Source organism: Pleurodeles waltl, chromosome 4_1 (assembly GCF_031143425.1).
Source record: "Pleurodeles waltl isolate 20211129_DDA chromosome 4_1, aPleWal1.hap1.20221129, whole genome shotgun sequence".
Classification (NCBI taxonomy): Eukaryota; Metazoa; Chordata; class Amphibia; order Caudata; family Salamandridae; genus Pleurodeles; species Pleurodeles waltl.
In genome coordinates, this window is record NC_090442.1 from 314076697 (window position 1) to 314096727 (window position 20031).

General features: G+C 43.3%; 1 protein-coding gene across 2 annotated transcripts in view; it reads right to left on the reverse strand.

The window, feature by feature from the left end:
- The window catches only part of FERRY3 (FERRY endosomal RAB5 effector complex subunit 3), a 318703-nt gene that overhangs the window by 276445 nt on the left and 22227 nt on the right, over window positions 1-20031 (reverse strand). The window lies entirely within an intron of this gene.

Sequence of the window (20031 nt, forward strand, 5' to 3'; positions counted from 1 at the left end):
CCAGAACCAATACTAATTGATGTAAAATTATATTAATAAGAAACTCGTTTTTACCTCGCCTCCCAAGTTATCATTTTGTAACCGCTTTCACCCCCCCCCCCCCACTAAAAACTACAATGAAGGCACTGCAAAAACCTGCAGCACTCTTGTGCTGTACAAAAGTCTTTCTAATATATTAATTAAAGTTGTGAAGAGAAGCAGGAGGCAAATATTCTAGCAGATAATGGACAGGAAATGCTCGCAAGAGAGATGAAACGTAAGAACTGCATAAGAGTAGGAGGAACTGAGGATTAAGAGTGTGGGGTGGGAAGAAGTAGAAGAGAACGTTCAGCGAAGGTGAGAATTGTGTAGGGCTTCCGGAAGGGTGGCGTTTACAAGCCTGAGGGCTCTGCTAACAGTAAGTGAAGAGACCAATAAGGAGGAATGTCTACGGAAACGGAAGGTAGAGATCACATCACACAGTTAAGGAAAAAGGGGTGGAGGATGAATATGAAATCGAAGAAGGGTGCCAGCACAGAAAAGAGTGAGAGAGAAAGCAAAAGGAAAAATTATAAAAAATAAATTAGGAACTGCTGAACAAGAAGTGGGAAAATGATACAATTGGGCATGGGTTCTCCCTTAATTAAAAAGCAGTGGCAACGCCAACAGACCCGGTTTAGGCCAGACCTAAAAATCCATGTACATTAATAGCTGTCTCCTCCTAACTGTGCTGCTGCCAGAGAAAAACACCATAAATTATCGAGTTATCAAAAGCACTTTAACAGTATCACAATGGCATGCGCGTGCCTCTTAAAGATCAAGCTCAGTCAGATGGATAGATACAAATTAGCACAGCTGTGTGGAGGCAAGCAATACTTTAGTGGAAGCACACAACTTCTGCCCAGTCAAAATATGTTAGCTCCTGGCTCCCAATATGTGGGCAGAGCAAAAGCCACTCTTCTGGTGGTTCTCGCATCTCGTGACATTTCACTGTCAAACCAGACCTTGAAAACAGATGGTGAATAAAGTGTAAAAAGGTTTAAAAAGGCTTGAGTATAAACCATAAATTGATCAGAAGACTCCTGTACATTTAGCTATGATATAGAACATGAAAAGGAATATGAAACATGAAAAGGAATAAATGTATGACTATGTAGATTTAAAGATGTCAGTAGAATAGAGGTTTCTGTTGTGAGTGGCAATATCAGATGATTTCAAAACAAGTGAAAATGTCCCACTAGGTTTAGCAAACCTGCTCCTATCTGATCAAGAGAGAACCGTTCTAGGTTTAATTCACTTTGATAAATAGAAGAGCCAAGAGGAGCCAAAAACAGACTCTTAAATTGCAAAAATTAGCAGTTAACATAGGGCCTAATTTAAAGTTTGACAGACATCCGACCATGCACCAAGGAGGCAAAGGTAATTATCCTCCACCCTGATCGACTATGGTGCCATTTTTAGAGATCTCCAACGGCTTCAGGGACACCTGTGTGTTTTAATAGAAATCACTGCTATGGCAGCTCCTCTGATGGCCCTAAAAATTTGCTGAGTGACTGCCTTTTTCAGGATGCCACTCAGAAAGCTTTTTTGTTTTACAAAAACAAACTCCCAAAGTAAGAGTTTGTTTTTGTAATGCAAAGACATTAATGCCCAAAATACCTAGGAGATTTCTCCAAGGCTGTGGGGGTCATTTTTAGGTCACGCTCTGACCCGTTGTAATCTATCTATGGGCTTTTAACCATGCCCACCGCACGCCCATCACTATCACTCGTTCGTGGGCTTGAGGTTCAATAATCCTTTATCAGCATTGGTAAGTGCTTTACGTTTGTCCCTCCCTGGGCGGTTTGGTTACCACCTTTGACATCTAGCCAGCTACATGGATAACTGCACGATTGCCAATACATTTGATTGCGAGCAACCTTTTTCCTTTTGTGTCTCTCCTTCATGCTCATGGCGGCCATGGTGCTTTGAATCGGCTCTCTTATATTAAATGTTTTACTTTTCATTTTCAATTTAAGTGGCAAGAAAAGTCCAGGTAGGTATTTACAACGTTAACAGCTCTAACTCAAACAAACGCAAGACCCATTGCATTGCAAATGCTTGCTAGGTTTTGTCTACAGCGGGCATGCAGTGGAAGCTAATGTGTAAGACAAAAAAAAAGCTTTCAAACAAGCTTACAGTCCCCAGCTTGTAGAGACACTTTTTAAAATGTATAATCTTGCACTCCTTAAGAGTGTAAGCAGGCCCACTCTACCCCTCCACAGCCCCTTCACCCCCTCTCCCATCCTTGTTTTGACTTGCTGTTTACATTGTGATGGACATTGTTCTCTACGAGAGCAACACAAACCGCTTCGGCACCAAGCTATAAAGTTCTGTTACTTGCAAATATCATTATTTACCAATGTTTATTTTGAGAGTTGATAACGCTAATGCTACTGAATAGTATAAATCACTTTTTGACCAGGGCAGGAAGTGATTTCCATTCTTTGCTATCTGCACATTACGTTTTTTTCCTATCATCGTTTCACTTTATCACAGAGATAGGAGTGATTTCCTACTCTTTACCTCTTGCTTATGGCAGTAACAAGCATATTTTATTCGGCGAGTGGAGGACGTGTTCACCACTTAACCGCCACAAGATGAAGTTTTTTTCTCTGCTGCTTCCGTGTGGTGGTAGTTTCAATAATTTATTCAGCAGGTAGATTAGAATCTAGACAGAGAGCCAAAGCTACACAAACCTTATCACCGCGACAAAGTGGCTTTCTTTCCTCCGACACCCTCATAGGGCCTTATTTGCCTTCACTTACTCCGATGGTGGATAAACCTCTCTCTAAGATGATGAGGGGTGATACCCCGAAACCGGTCCCAGGATGCTTGTTTCTGGTCCAGGGAGGACCTGGCCTGGCAGTTCGGGCTGGACTATTCAAATTAAGAACAAGGTCAAGACTGATTTGCATACGGCTGGGTCCAAACTGGAATGGCATGGCAAGCAAAAAATCTGATGGATTAAACCCAGATCTGTGACTGGGGATGAATGTTTGATTTGTTCTGCATTCCGTCCCTCTGTTGTTTTTGCCTTCTCCCTAAGAAGGAGCATACATCGCTTCACCATCACAATATGGACTGCTTTTCTATTCCTCATTTCCTCGATGCAAAGGAGCGCCTGCAATGGTTTTAGCTTTTTCCCTGCAAAGGTCCCTCCTACAGGGTTTCCCTTTGTCTCCCATGTACTCCCCTTCTTTGCCACACATCCCTCCTACTTATTGCTCTCCTTTCCTCTGCCTATTTTCCTGGTTTCTCTGCATCTTTCACTCATTTATCCGCAATTTGTGCTCTGTCCAATCCCCCCCACCTTTCCATCAGATTTCCCTTCCTCACAGACTTCACACTTTCCTCTCGCAGATTTTCCTTGCCAAATTTACATTTATCACGAATTTTCTTTCATCCTCAATAAACTTCGCCCATGGCCACACTTTCCTATCTGAGTTCACTTTTTGACAGCATTTTCCTTCTTCCTTCACCATTTTCACCCAGCATTGTTCCCTACTGCCCAAAAAATCTCCTTAAAGCCTACAAAGTCCCCTTGAGACATGTTTTCCCTCTCCCAAACAGAGATTCCCTCCAGATTACAAAATGTAATATGGCTAGTCAGTTCTCTACGCAATTACGTTTTTCAGTTTAACTTGCATATTTCTATTTTCCATGCTTTTCTCCAGATTCACTACACTCCTCTAACTCTCTTCCCTACCCAAATTTCTTCACCTTCTCTTCACAGAAGGTTAGGTTTCTACACAGTGCTAAACTCATATATTCAGCCACCTTTTAAGTGCTCCTTTTTGTTTCCAGACAATGTAATTTGCCCAAGATCACACAACACTATAAACTGTTGTTCCACAAACTAGGCAAGGGAGCCAAAAGACCACCTGTAATGCAGACTCTGTATTTTCCTGTTTCAAACACAGCTCCTATTTCTCCTGTTCATTTGTCCCACCCCACCCTCCCCCAGAGGAGATTAACTCCTTTCTCACATTGACATCCATTTTATCCACATTGCTCTACCGCCACCGGTTTATTTGTTTACGTTATTCTACCCGGCTATACATATCTTCACATTAACGCATTCTCTATTTTACACAACATTCTCCTATCATATATTGAATTCATTACTTACCAGTAGTTCTCATTTTCTTATTACTCCGACTACCAATACTTCCATGAGGTGTTCCACCTCAACTCAGACCCACGTGCCCTAGCCAGAACCAATCAAAAAATGCGCTCTACTCAAACACCCTTATCCTGTCCAAATCTCCAACTATATTGTACCAACCTGGTGATAAAAAGGTATGGAGCCCAGAAAACATCCTGTATATCCCAAAGCACAAGAACCAAGGGAGTCAGGTTGTGAAACAAGAGGAACAGGGAGGGTGGGACTGGTAAGGAATGAATTCATTGGCTCCTTCACTCCATTTCGTGTCCCAATACGTACTTATATGAGTATATACCAAACCAAATCCATAACAACCTGAATCCCCTGAAGAAACAAAAATGCCACAAACTCTGAATACTGCACAATAAATTAATGCAACTCAGTAAGGTAACTAACAGGAGACCAAGTCGACCACTGAGTAACAGTAGCCGAAAACAAAGGCCTGAAGGCCAAAGAATCAGTCACATTCAACCTGTAATGGTGAGACAAAGGTAGCAGGAGAAGCCCAAGGGCCTCTGCCCATGAAGCTGCCATGCCTCTTGCGGACCATCCCTGAGAACCACCTGGCAGACAGACATTTTGAGAGTCAAATCAAAAAAGCCAGGGAAATCAAAGAGCGAATCCAGGGACTCAAAGTGGACGTTGAAGCTTTCAAGCCATGAAGAAAGACACCAAAGTTGACAAAACAAATTCCCACATAGGTAAAAGTCCTTGGTGCGAGACAGATAGATTGCCACAGATCTCAACATATCCAATATTAGGAAGGCTTCCTCCTCTGGAGTAGCAGGCTGTGGAAAAAAAAAGATGGTAGAGTTATCTCCTGGTGCTGGAGAAAGGAGGACCCAGGCGCAAAACAAGCCGGTCAGAAAAAAACGGCAGATAGGGAGGTCAGATAGACAAAGAACCGCTCTCACTCAACCACCGTACAGAAGTGATGGTATTTTAGGAACACCAGCAAGGGGAACAAACTGCTCTCAAAGCAGCCCAGTGAACCCTGAACGCAGAAACTGCTAAACCCGCCTGGAAGCCCTCCTGCAGAAACTGAAACACCCAGGATGCTGGACAAGAAGCAGAAACTAAAGACCTACACTTGCACCACAGAACAAAGGAAGACAAATGATGAGCATAGGCTTTCCTATTGGATCCCTTCCGAGAGTGCTGAAGGGAAGCAGCAACCGGAGAGGAAAGGCCATGCAACATCAAACCCCTCCTTACAAGAGCCAAACTATCAGACGCATCCGTCGACAAGTGGCCAGTGGAAGAATGGGCATCCGAAGGGGGCAAAGGTTTCATTCCGGCGCCACTGCAATCAGCCGCAATAGCGGCAACCAAGCCATCCGAGGCCAAAATGGAGCGGCCAGTATGAGACAAGCAGGTTCCCTACAAAGTCTTGCTTAGAGCTTGGGCATAAGAGGGAATGGAAAAAAGGCATACAGAAGCATCTCAGAGATACATATGGTGGCAAGCAGATACGGAAGAAGCCATGGCAGAGGCGGAACCCTTCAAAACAGCACATGACACATCCGCCAAAAACATAGCTTTAGCCATCATACCCACAAAAAGGGAGGAACACTCAACCCCTTCCTGGATAGCCAAAGTCAAAGACTGGAAGTCTGAAACCAAAGAATGAGAGATATAGAGAGCATAGAAGGCAGCCTGAAGGGCCAGGTTCAAACCAGAAAAACATTTCTTCAAAGAAAGCCTCCACCCAATGATCAACAAAATCCTAAATGGGAACCTCCACAGACATAATGGATGGACGAACAACCAAGTGAGAAAGATGGGGAGCCACCTACAAAGAGGAGGGGGACTCAAAATCACATGTTGCAAGAGGATAAAGAGGAGTCAAAAAGTTAGGCAGAGTCGCCATTTCAGGATCCTTCCCCTCACGCAGAAGAAGATCGAACACATCTTTGTTTACAGCCAAACAAGCAGGTGAGTGAGAATTAAACTGCTGAAACAGGCCAGAGCTGGGACAGAGAGATTATCTTCCACAGGGTTACTCAGGTTATCACCCAAATATCCGAATAGGGCCAAAAGCTCAGAAGTGCAAAGAAATATGAACCTGGGCAGGGCCTCAGCCACCGAAGACTCAACATCCTCATTATATTCTGGAGAAGGCCAGGAAGAAGAGGAGGAGCAAGAGGAAACAACCAAGGAAGAGACTGAAAAGGAGGGAGAAAAACAAAAGCCCCAAAGTCCTTAGTTACTAAAAGAGCATCAAGAAGGGAGGGCAAGAGAAGCTGGAATTGTTCCTCAGAAAGACCCAATCCCATGAGAGGAAGAAGGAAGAGCCTCCTCAGAACTGACTCAAAGTAGGGCAACCCAAGGTCCATAAAATAAAAAAAACAGAAACCACACAACAGACATGAGAAAAAAACCATTGGCTGTGTAAGGGGTGACACCAAGGGAAAAATGACGGGTCATGAAAGACGACTTGAACAAAATCAAATCAATTCATTCCTTTTTTCCAAGTTCATAATGGCACTGCAATTATATTTTTTGTGGTTTTTTTTTTGTTTAAAGAAAAGGAAATTATAAAACAGACATGGCCATGGAAACACCCAGACTAGTACCTTCAACGTTTACTGTGAGGGTCTGTGAGAATAACCATTAGGCCACAGGTGACTCCTCTTTAAAAAAGAAAAGGAAAATACTGCAATCCCAAAGAAGGATGCTCCCAGAAAAACCCCACAAACAGAACCAGCACCAAGAAGAAGCAAAGTGTCAGACACAATCAAGCTGTGGATCCGAAGTGAACCTGCTTCTGGACTGCTGGCCTCCTGCCACATAAGGGAGCCAAGACCATATCACAAGCCGACGAGTCAGCGCATCCTGGAAGCACCGCTTGTTGGAAAACAAGGGACAGGAGCGTTTCGGAATGCAGGCACAACAAGCCTGCATTATGCTCTGGAAACGGGCCACAGACAGGGCAAAAGCAGGAGCCCAAGGCCGACCAAATGCCCCCATCCTGCGGGAAGCAAGAGAAAGCCAGGGAGCGCCTCCAAAATGCAGCCAGACAGAAGACACCTCACGCACCTTCCAGCAAGTGCATGATGCAAATGGCCACAGGCAGGGAGAGAGCAAGCGCCCAAGGTCACTTGCAAGCCGAAGGCAACCAGACAAAAGATACCTCGCGCACAATCCAGCAAGCGCCTGGTGCAAGAAAGAAAACTGCTGCAGCGGCCCAGCCAACCACAGCTACACAAGAGAGCCCAGGCACATAAACAAACAGAGACCCCAGAAAGGAAGGCCAAGCCAACCTAGAAACAGGGCAGCCAGGGCAAAACAACCCCCATCTCCACGCACAGCACAGTACCACATATAGCAAAGGATGCTCAAGGGGGGAGCCAACAAATCTACCCCAAGAGGCCCAGGCTCTCAGGGCTTATCTGAGTGGAATGGCTCATAGGACCATCGTAGATCTTGAGCAGACAAAACAAACAGGACGTTTTCTGGGCTCCATACCTTTTTATCATCAAGTTGGTGCAAGGTGATTGGAGATTAGGACAGGAGGAGGGTGTTTGCATAGAGCTTGTTTTTAGGGTCGAGCCTGCGTTGCATGCGCTCGCGCATGCGTATCGCAGCGAGACGCTTTTGTATTTAGAAAAGGGCTCGGAGCCCTGTCAACTTCACGTCAGTGTTTTTTATTGCTTCGTGGGCTTGCCTAATAAAATCTGCTTGCTTTCATTAGTCGAAGGCAAGCATACGTCATGCCTTTTCCGGTGGCTAGCCCTCCTCGAGCGCAGCGACCAAGTACAGAAAACATGCGAGGCTCACTGTTTTCCATCGGGCTCGTGGACTTCCTTTTCTCTAATTTATGAGCGCGATCTCGCTTGGCAGAAGTCGAGCGCTTTACATAGTTAATTTCACTTTTTCGGGTTGTGTACATAAATGCACTTTTGCCCGATAGGTGAAAAGTCGGGTTAGGAGTTTACAACGCGATCAGCTCTAACATGAGCAAACGCGAGACCCGTTGCTTTGTAAATGCTTGTTTGATTGGTTCTGGCCAGGGCACTTGGGCCTGGGAAGAGGTAGAACACCTCATGTAAGTAAGCATTGGGATGAGAAATGGAGTTGAGGAGGTAATATCCTTTATTCTTGAACTGAACATTCTGTCCTCTCCATACCATTTTTAGGTTTCACCTACAGCGCCCATGTACTGTCAGTGAAAGCTATCATAAATAAAAACAAGCATTGGCAAAGGCAGTAGGTTTCGCCTATGCAAGATCTATTGGCTATGACAATGTTTCCTTTCTCATATATTGCACAATATCGTAGGCTGCTGTGCAATATGGCATAAAGTAATACATCGAAAGTGCTATGATGCTGCCTGGGTTGACCACATCATAGCGCTTTGCCAATGCTTATTATTTTCTACCATGTGCTCTCAATAAGGTAGACGGTCTACTGTACTTACACCAATGGCCCCAAGTCCATTGGTGTAAGTTTTCCGCTGGCAGAGCCAGCAGGTGCACCGCTAACAGAAACATAACAGTCTGGCAGACTCCAAAGAGAACATGTATACCATTCGTTTGGCGGACAGGATACTCTGTCAGGTTTGTGGCACAGTCCCCTGTCTACCAGTCCCCTGTCTACCAAGTTCTAAGTATAGGCTCTTCCAATCATCAAAAAATAAATGTGTGATTCATACTAAGGAACAAATTAAAAAGTTATGGCACTGTGATACTTTGCTAAATTAGCTCCCTCAGACATAGGCCCAAAAAAATTAATATGGTCTGATACCCTCCTGGACAAAAGGCTCTGAATGGCCTCTTTTTGACTGCTTTGTCCTCTTGTGTTTACTATTTCTATTTAGTGTTTCTTTTTCGTTTACATAATTTACTCTGCAATGGTGTACTTTAACTTAAATGGTTGCAGATCTATAAAGCGTTTGGAGCAACTAGAACTGGCACTGCTAAAAAAACATTCATCTTTACAGTGTATGTATGACTAAACTCTGCAGTTTTGTTTAGACGATTGGAACGATTGGAACGATGGAGCACATGCAGAGGGAGAAAGGTAGTACTCTTAGAGATGCAGAACAACTTGACCTGTCTGTGTGAAGAGAGGCTGTCTCCTGGTTGGGCTCTAAGAAATCATGTATGGGATGAATAGCTACTAATGTAGTCTCCTGGGATGTGCCCACTATGCTGATGCCTCACTTTCCAATAACTGATGTTTTCTTGTTTATCATAAAAATGAAAAATTTAGTTTTTTTAGTTTTTTTAACTTAGATATAGGACTGAGACCTAGGACTTCCTTCAGGTGCAAAATACTCAGCAGCCCCTTTTTCACAAATAATAAATACTAGCAGGTGACTAATAATAATAATGGTGATAAACATAACAGCTTGTTATCTGTATAGTTCTGTATGCCATGAATCTAGGAACTGTCCGTAACATTTGTTACTCGTATTCAATGTAATGGAACCGAATATATTGACCTGAGGAGAATGGAATGAGAATTTGCCTTGTGAGGATTCAAACGTGTGACCTTCAAATTATTACAGATATCAGCAGTGAATGCTCACTTTGCACTCCGTGATTGGCTTTATGGAAGCATGTCTTGGACAGGTCACAACAGAGACTGCCTCCAAAAACTGATGGACAGAAGGTGGAGGCCTGACTTACAACGTTTTTCTCACAAATCACCATATATACTTCGCAATGAATAACATTTGTGAGAGTAACACACGTATGGGAAAGATAAAGTCAAACCAAAGCAGCATTACCATTTGGAACAATATTCCGACTTCGGTAAAAAAAATAAAAAAAAACACAAACACCCTTGAAATAAATGGCTTTGCAATTGGGGGTATCTGATTTGAAATCACATTCTGGTGTGGACATAGCGCAAGGGCATTCCTTTAGTACTGGAGTCACATGATCAAATATTCTTAAGGAAGGGACCAGCCATGCAGTTGCGCAGAAAAACGTTTGATTTGAGGCGTCGGAAGATAAAGACACCCACTAGAACATCTAGAGACGAGACCATACCTAGCTATAATGAATTTGTGGCCTTTTTTGTTTTTTTTATTACAAATTGAAATTGACTCAAGACAAAATAACTTCCCATACCAGAACACAAGTTTACCTCACTCCTAAAATCCACTACCATATAGTCCTCCTTTTATGTCATATTTTTCGCAGGTAAGCAATTTAGCGCCCCACATAGGTGTAGTAAGCACTATATAAATGCTACAACACAATACAGAGTTAGCATGTTTTATCCAAAATGCTCATTTTAAAACACTTGTGTGGTTGTTGATTTTTTTATTTGTACTCTTTTCAGCTCCTTGCATGTGGTTCTGGGTATGATGAACACAAATCTGCAAAATCTCCTCTACCCGCCCTTCAAATATTGTCAAAGGGGATATACTTCTAACTACAAAATCCCACTGCATTTGTTCCCATTCTCACTTGGATTTTAATAATTTTTTTGTCCAATAGCAATATCTATTGTGACTTACTTCAAGATGTAAGATTCTCTAAATGACCTTATGTAGAGATGAGCAAACTTTGCTTTAGAAAAAAAACTACTTAGACTTTTAAATTGTAAGTTACCTTCATCACGTACTCTTTACTACATGGTAACCATACTATATGTATATATATAGAGAGAAATTGGCTTGATGGTTGACAGGGTTGTGAGCCCTGGACAAGCAACAGCCACACTTCTCTTGCAGGATGAACCACAAAGAGTCACTAATTTAACCTACTTTTAACCCTGGGTAGCTTAGCAAAAAAACAGTCAGGCTAAACTTAGAGGAAAAGTATTTATGCAGTACACAAACTGCACGATAATGAAAACATAACACAATAAAAATCCAGGGATGTGGAATTCCTATAGCCCGACGCCCGGGACATCTTGTTTGGGGTCAAGGGCAACAAGTGTTTATGTTTACTTTGTCCTTGGGACAAGTAGGCCCAACCCCCTGCAGCACAAACCCTTTGGTTGCTTGTTTACAGAGAGTGGAATTCTCTGCAGTTGAGGTAATGTGTTTCCAAAAGATAATGCTGTTCGAACTTGTATATATGGTTCATTATTTGAAAGCCTTCATTATTAGGGTGAGTGCTGTAAATAAATGTTTTAAGGTCACACTTCACTACTGACGTTGGTTCCAGTACAAAAAAAAATAAAACGTGTACACACATGTTTGAAAAGTTTAGGCTAAGAGGCTAAGTATAATGCTCCCAGAATGCTCTCTGATTATATGCAAATGAAGTGTCATTTAGTAAAATGTGTTGATGCATGCTAGTATTTCCCAAAAATATTTCTAATGGAAAATCAGTGTAACCATTTTCAACACGATTATGGGAAGCATGAAAATAAACAAACACTGACAAAGCCAACTGATCTGACATATTTTTATAAGTCTTTTAGTTTCATCAATGCGTGTCTTGTTTTGACATGGCTTTTGTAACACTTTATTCTTGTGGGAGCTACCAGGCACTCAACATTGTAACAAACATTGGCAAAACCCCCCCAAAAAGTTTTTGAACTCTTAAAGCACACGTTGCCACCAGCGGCATAACAAAGGCCCCGCAGCCGCCCTCCAGGAGGCCCCTCCAGCACAGCACCTGCCCTGAGTGAGTCTGGAGAGGGGGCTCCTCCATGTTCTTTGCAAAGGGGCACCCTCCAGTTTTGTTACGTCACTGATTGCCACTGTAGTTCCTGACACTGAACAAAACTACTTTGTGTGGCAATATGCTCCTTGTGGAAGAGCAGAATGCGATCGCTCACAGTTAAGCCAGCCGAAAGAGAGAGAAATAGAAGTTTAATAAAAACAAAATGTCTTTGTTAACACCAGACCTAATTAGGGACCAAGACCCACATGTAGGTAGCTTTTTGCATGTCGCAAACAGCGACTTTCGCTGTTTGCGACATGCAAAAAGCACATTGCGATACACAAACCCAGTTTTGCGATTCAGTAACCTGGTTACCGAATCACAAAACGGGTTTGCGACTCGCAATTGGTAAGGGGTATTCCCTTCCTAATTGCAACTCGCAGTGCAATGTAGGATTGTTTTGTGACCGCGAACGCGGGCGCAAACCAATCGCAGTTTGCACCCATTTCAAATGGGTGCTAACACTTTCGCAAAAGGTCAAGGGATCCCCATGGGACCCCTTCCCCATTGTGAATGTCACTGTAAACATTTTTTCAGAGCAGGCAGTGGTCCTGCGGACCACTGCCTGCTCTGAAAAAATGAAATAAAAACGTTTCATTTTTCGTTTTTGTTATGCATCTCGTTTTCCTTTAAGGAAAACGGGCTGCATTACAAAAACAAACAAAAAAAACTGCTTTATTGAGAAGCAGTCACAGACATGGTGGTCTGCTGTCTCCAGCAGGCCACCATTCGCGAGGAGGTCACAAATTGCGACCCACCTCATGATTATTCATGAGGTGGGCATTTGCGAAGCCCTTGCGAATCACAGATGGTGTCAAGGACACCATCCTACATTCGGATTTGCGACTCGCAATTTGCAGGTCACAAATCTGAACCTACCTACATGTGGTCCCAAATTCTTAAAGAAAGTCACAAAAGTGCACCCATGGTATATGTCGTACCCCTATAAAATATTTGTGAACTGTATTTTAGCATGGGTAAATACGATGTGTAGATTTGCTCATGTGAAAATCTATTGAGCATTTGCAAGTTAATTTTCCCTCCAGCCACTTTCTTCCCAACCCTGGAAGAAGTTCTAATTCTGCCATTGTCAGGAGTAAATGTCCAACCTTTCTTATTATGGGAAAATATTAGAGAGAAGCTGGTAAAAATCTTTAAAACATGCAGGTTAGTAGGTTTGCAGACTCAAAGGCATTCCAGCCCTGAAACTATTGCTTACTGCTTCCTCCAGCCCCAGTATGCAGATCTGCAGAAAGGTGGCAAAATAAGGAAATTGCTACAGTAGCGATTGAAACTCCAAGTATTCAAGCCCTACTATGGTAGTAGCCCTGGCATAATCAGAGAGGCTATTAATTGCTGCCATAATTTGTCGCCACACTACAAGGCACCAAAGGGACAAGTAGATCTTTTTACAGGACAAGTAGATTTGAGAAGCAACCTGTCCCCTGGACAAGTAGATATTTTAATAAATTCCACACCCCTGAAATCCCAAACCAATTTAGAAAGATAGATAACATTGTATTAAATTATTTGACACCAAAACCATGATAATTCAATTTGTAGAACTAGAGATCTGAAAATTAAGGTTTACGGTTCAAACTAGCAAGTCTTCCATTTTGGAAATTGGCCACTACGGCACCATAAGCATCACAACCAAAGGCCCAGGAATTGATGAAGACCTCTTGGGGATTCAAGACTCATTCAGGATGGGTCCAGGTTTAAGATGGTGGGAGAATGTTATGTCCCTGTGGCTCAGAACAGGAGACTAGCTTAACCAACCCCCCTGATCATTTCTGACGTCCTGGGTGCAGGTGGCGATATAGGGCTGGCCTCTGAAAGTTCCAAGCAGGCTTCAGGCAGCAAAGCAGTCCTTCCAGGTACAGCAGCAGTCTGGCAGAGTGCAAGGAGGAGGTAGTCATCTTTCGGGAGTCCTTCCGCAGGTACAGTAGTGAACTGAAGAGTGGGTCTCAGAGCCTTATTTTTATTCCCTAGTGCTCTGCTCCTAGAAGGTGAGCAAACTTTCCAGAAGGGCTCTCTGAAGTTCCAGTAATTTCCTGCCTCCCCTGGCTCCAAGCTGCCTACTCTGACAGTACAGGGTCATTGAGCATATTGTGTGGCAGCAGAGCTCAACCAATGCAGATGTAAGTGGGGCTGGGCTTAGCTCACCCCATCAAGTCAGTAATGGCCCACTCAGGCTCCGCCAGTCCCACTATTGTGTGACTGTCTAGCGTGAATTCACAAAGTTTCAACTGCCAGTTACACCCAGTCATGTGACTTAAGGCAGGCACAGAGGGCTAAGGACAGAAAAATGGCAAGTTTCTAAAAGTGGCGTTTTCAGACTTGTAATAATAAATCCAACTTTACCATTAAAGAGGGTTTATAATTACAAACTCATAGATACCAAACATAATATAACTTCCACCTGTGTTTTAGGAATTAGAGCTTAAATATAATAAGGAATCCCTAATGTTATCCCATCGGAGGGGTAAGCATCACAGTAGTAAAAAACGAATTTAGGAGTTTTTCACTAGTAGGACGTTTAAAACTAAAATATACATGCCCTACCCTTTAATTACACAGCACCCTGCCCTGTGGGCTACCTAGGGCCAACCTTAGGGTGACCTATATGTAATAAAAGGGGAGTTTGCAGCTTGGCAAGGGGTATTGAATGCCAAGTCATCATGACACTGGGACACTCTTCAGGCTGCAATGGAGACCTGGAAAAAGCTTTAAGGTGCTTCTTAAGTGGGTGGCACAATAAGTACTAAAGGCCCTCTGGCAGAGTTTAATTTACAGCCCCTGGGTATATGGTATACCACTCTACAAGGTATTTACATGTAAATGAAATATGCCAATCAGGCATATGCCTATTAAATCATATTTTAGGGAGAGAGCACAAGCACATTAGCACTGGTTACCAGTGGTAAAGTGCACAAAGTCCCAAAGCCAACAAGCAAAAATAGGAGGAGGTAGCTATAGTTAGGAGCATGTTTCCATAGAAAAAGTGTTTTTTTACTTGCCTATATCTTTAGGCACCGTTTGACGAATCTTCACAACATTTTCAAAAGAAAGTGCCCAGTGACTCTGATTGCGCACGGAAAGTTTTGGGGTGATCCGTCAAGTGGGGGCTGAGAACAAGTTAATTCCCATAGGACCTTTAGACACAACTACAGCCCGAACAACTGGACAGAATTACACCAAATTTGGCAGAAAGCTTGCTTTCCATACGCAGATTATGCTTTCACTTATTTGGTGTAAACCCTTCCTGTAGTTTTTGAGATATTATCGGGGAAATACATTTGTATATCTAGGGCAGCAGATCCTGCTCAATGACTTCGTAATAAGAGCTTATGCACGGAGCTGCAGAGCTCTGACTGGCTGCCAACACTTCAAACTGGGCTTGAGTAGCTGTCTTCCGATCAGGCTGCCCCTCTGGGAGGATCTGCTGTTGCAACAACAGGGCAATATTCTGCTCTGGGCCTTTGCAATCCATATTTTCATAGAAGGAGATTGAGCAGCGACAGCTGAACACCTTCAACCAGAGATGACTGATGTTTAATTGGCAGCCAGGCATCCCCGATAAAAACTGTATATGCCGGTCATTGGGATACATTTGTTGTATGGTACAGCACACACCAGATTGCATAACCAAGTTATCTGACGTTTTGTTATTTTTTCTCTTTCCCGGCAAGACCTTGCTTTGAACACAGTTAAGGGGGGATACCTTTTTTTTTTGTTTGGTTTTTTTTTGTTTTGTTTTTTTGCAGTGGCCGGACCAGTCCTCATTATCTAAAGCACTGGTTTTGATGCAGTTTTTGAAAGGTCTCTAGCACTTGTTTCCTCCCTCTCCATTCGTCATGCTTCAGTGGGACCTTATCTTAGTCCTCACATATTTGATTTGCACTTTCTTTGAGGCACTTCACAGCTGTCCTTTGTGGCTCCTCACTCTCAAGACTGTGTTCCTCCTCCTCCCCCCACTAAGGAGGAGGAGAAACTCGATCCCTTGTATTCTAAAAGTGTGCTGAGCTTTTGATCGTACCAGAGAACACTGAGTGAACTATCAGCTCTTTGTGGAGTTTGCTGGAGCAAAGAAAGGCAAGGCCATACTGAAATGGGCCACTTCCCTCTGGATTGTGCTTTGCATTAAGATCTGTTATGCACTGACTAAAAAGCAAACTCCAGAAGGTCTGTGAGCTTATTCCACAACAGCCAAGGCTCCTACCACTGCATTGACACCGAGTTCCTGTCCTGGACATCTACAGGACAGTTACGTGGGTGTCATAACATAAGTTCATGAACTTCAGCTATAACAGCTATGGTTTTGTACGTGTAAAATCTGAACCTAACTATAACGTCCCTGTAACCTTTGTTTTGTTTAGTGAATTTCCGAGGCTTTTTTAAATTCTATTACCTAATTATATATCAATATAACCTTTGTTTTTTTCAGTGAATTTCTAGGGTTTTTAAACGTTACATAAAATGCCCATCACAATGCACGGCTGGGTTAGAGAAGTTGGCATTGCTGCCTCCACCCAAGCTGTTAGAATCCATTTTGTATTGACTCTTTTCCTTTAACACGTGTAAGTTTGAGCTCTTTCCTCTCTGAACGCACTGTCTATCACATATGTAATCTTATGTATATTTGTTTAAGTAAAATAAGCCTGGCTCCACACTACAGGCTTGCAGCTGGTTTCTTTCCCTAACAGGGGCACGTTACTCATTATAATCATGTGGTCAAAATAACTAACCGACCTCGGCTGTTGTATTTTGGGGAGGGAAAGGCTGATATCTATACCTTTGAACCACGCAATCCTTTGAAGGGTCTCAAGAATGTGGGGAGTCAGGCAGCTGCAGAAGGGAGTCGAGGACAAAGCTGGGAATGGAACCGGTGTGTGGAAAACTGATTAACTCCTTAAAATATCTGTATGACATATATCATTATTTACATACTTTATGTATCCTTTGATGTATGAGTATAAATATCACGGTTAAACGCTTCATGCCAGCACACTTTACTTCGGGCCAGGGATGCCAGTGGTAAACCTGTACTCTTTTGCTGCAGCAAAAATAAACAGACCTTTGGTCATTGATTTTTCACTCCGGCTCTCCGTGTCAAAACTCCTTTGTAAATGCATTTGTAAGTATCTGCAAATATGTGCATTTGACAATTTGGCGCCCGAACAGGGACCTTCCAGTGGATATCTTCAGTAGCTCTGTCACGAGACGTGCTGCCAGTGGGGGGACGCCATTCCGGAGGTGTAGATTCCAGGGGCCCCTGCACAAAGACTTAGTTTCAATAGCAGCTGCATCTTATCCACCGGGCAGGCCTCTCCCCACTTTTTCATGATGTCCCAGCGATGTCCCTGAAAAATCGGTTTTTATCTTGACTGATTAGTCTGACACGGGCGGCCGGAGATAAATGCAGGAAAAAAGCAGATAGTCAGGTAAGACTGTTCCTCGCTAGCTATTTGTCTGCTTTAACTTGTATTTGAGAGAATAATTGTTTTTGGATAACTTATCACTTTTGGGAATGATTAGTTCTTGGTAAATTTGCATTTGTACAAGGTACCACTTGACAATTTGTATTACACGTGTTTTTGTTTGAATAGTTTGCCCAGGCCTGGAGCAATTTGTAAGTTGGTAGACATTTGAAAAAGGGTTTTCTGTGGTGTATGTTGCAGTTTGAAATTTAAAAAGGGTTAGATATGGGAAATAAAAATTGTTGGCAAGGGCTATGTCTTTGTTTTCGCCGAAATCATGTTCCACGTTTAGATAAAAAACAACCGATCCCAAAGGAGGGAACACCAGGGTGGGACATGTTAAAGGATTATGGTTTAGAGAATAATTTGTACAATAGTATATGGCGCAGATATACTAGACATTGTCCTGACCTCCAGTGGCCGGAGGATGGGTCTTTTGATTTAAAGAAACTAACCTACCTACAGGAATGTTTGTTTCATAAAAAGGCTAGACAACATATGTTTGAGGTATACAGGAAATGGGAAATGGAGGCCACCAAAAGAAAAATTAAGACAGATAAACTGGTAGAGAAAGAACAACGGAGAACCATCATGCAGAAAGCAGCTCTGTACCACCATTCCCAAACCCAGAAAATAATTGAGTCTAAAGATAGAGTCCATAGAGCCCAGGTGGAGGGAAGTTATGTATCAAAGCCAACAGAACCCAAACATGCATTAGAGGAAGATGAGGTATTGCTACAGTTATTAGATAATAGCCCTACTGCACCTCCACCTTACACACCCCCTGCAGTAGCCCAACCTATCATGGGGGCACAGCAACAGCAGCAAGGGCAAGGGCACAATTTGGGAAATCCAGGTGCACCACCACAGCAGCATGTGCCACAGCAACCACAGCCTCTAGCCCAAGCCACCCCAATAGCCCAAGTCCTAATCCCTCCGCCACCTGCCCCACCACTACCAGCCAGCACTGCAAGGTTACCAATAGTGTCCTCTGCCCCTAATACCCCAAATGGATAACGCCAACGGTGTACAGCCACTCACCCACTTTCACCCATATGGAGCACACCTATGAAGTCGATTTCGCCCCCTAGTACCCGCTCCACTATTGGGGAGGGGGAAAAACGGGTTATCAAAAATCAGTCAGAGAACTGGATGGCACATCCTATTTACACCCACACTGATATTATGAACACAATACAACAGATGACACATTTTGGACAGCAACTAGCACTACAGTACATGATTGAAAAATTGGAGAGGGATTGGAATTCTTGTATTACAGATTCTACCCCTCTCCCTTATGAACAAGAATTACACCAATTATGGCAGGACAGTGTGGCTTGTATGCTTGATAGTAACGGCATAACTGAGGGAGTACGCATTTGTGTTATAGCCAGAGAAGATGTTCTCAATACATATGACAAGGGGTACCCAATGAGGGAAGTACACCCTGATATTCCCACTGCAGCTGCAATTGCAGCAGCAGCTGTCGCCCGACAACCTGCTCCCGTACCGGTGGCCCAATTCGTCCATATCCCATGGAAAAGGGAGGAGGTAATGGCTATAAAAAAAGACTTGCCAGACCCTCGAAAGAATCCAGCTGGATTCTATCGGGACCTTAGAATTGCTATTTCCACCAACACCATGACACTCAAAGACATTGACTATTTTTTTGGTGTTTTATTGGGTCCTGAAGTTTGGCATAAAATTCGAAGAGTAGATGATGCGCCTATTTTGGGAGATACATGGGGGGGGTTTAGAAGCACGGGAAGCACAAAGGGCACCAGGATCCCTGCCGCATCAGGATATTTTAAATTTACCTAACCGGATATTGACTAAGTTAGAAACTGTTATACCTCTTCAGACTGTGGATTGGGGAAAACTTGCCACTTATAAACAGAAAATAGGTGAAGATGTCCCAGATTATTTTACTAGAATTGAACAAGCTTTCATAGATTTTAGCGGTCAAGACCTCGCCACCGTAACAGGTGCCACGCTATTTGTAGAACGCTTTGTTAATGGCCTTCTACCTGAAATATCACAAAAATTAAAAGCAACAGAGAGTTCGTGGATGACGAAGGGACAGGCAGAGATTTTACAGATGGCACAATACTATGAGAGCAGGTACAAGGAAGAATTAGAAAAGAATGAGAAGTCAGTAAAAGAATTGAAGAAAAAGGTACTATTACAGCAGGCATATCCCCAGCGGGATACAACCCCTCAGCCAAGGGGTGGCCCACCAAGGGGACGGGGAAGGGGTCGAGGCCGAGGTGCATCTGCACCACCCCAAGACCGCCGATTGAATATCAACCAATGTGCCTACTGTAAACAAGATGGACATTGGCGTGATACTTGCCCATTACTGGAAGGAAGACAAAGTATGTCACTTAATAGAGGGAACGCGGCAGGTAATGCACAAGGAAGAGGTAGAACTGATCAGAATTTGCAGAATGAGAACCAGGTCCCGCGTAATACTAATATTTTTGACAATGCATTTGAACGACAATATTATGCTGATGATTCCTTTTCTGAATCCTACAATTATTAGGACAGCCACAGACAGGGCCAGGGGCGAGTAAGTATTCCTGTAGATCAGAATGGTCCCTACATTGAAGTAAAAATCGAAGGAGAGGGCCATAAGTTTCTCCTAGATACTGGTGCCACCAGAACATCTATTGCACATTCTGCAGTCCCCGGGGCTCCCCTGTCTGGGCTTCATACCACATCAATTGGG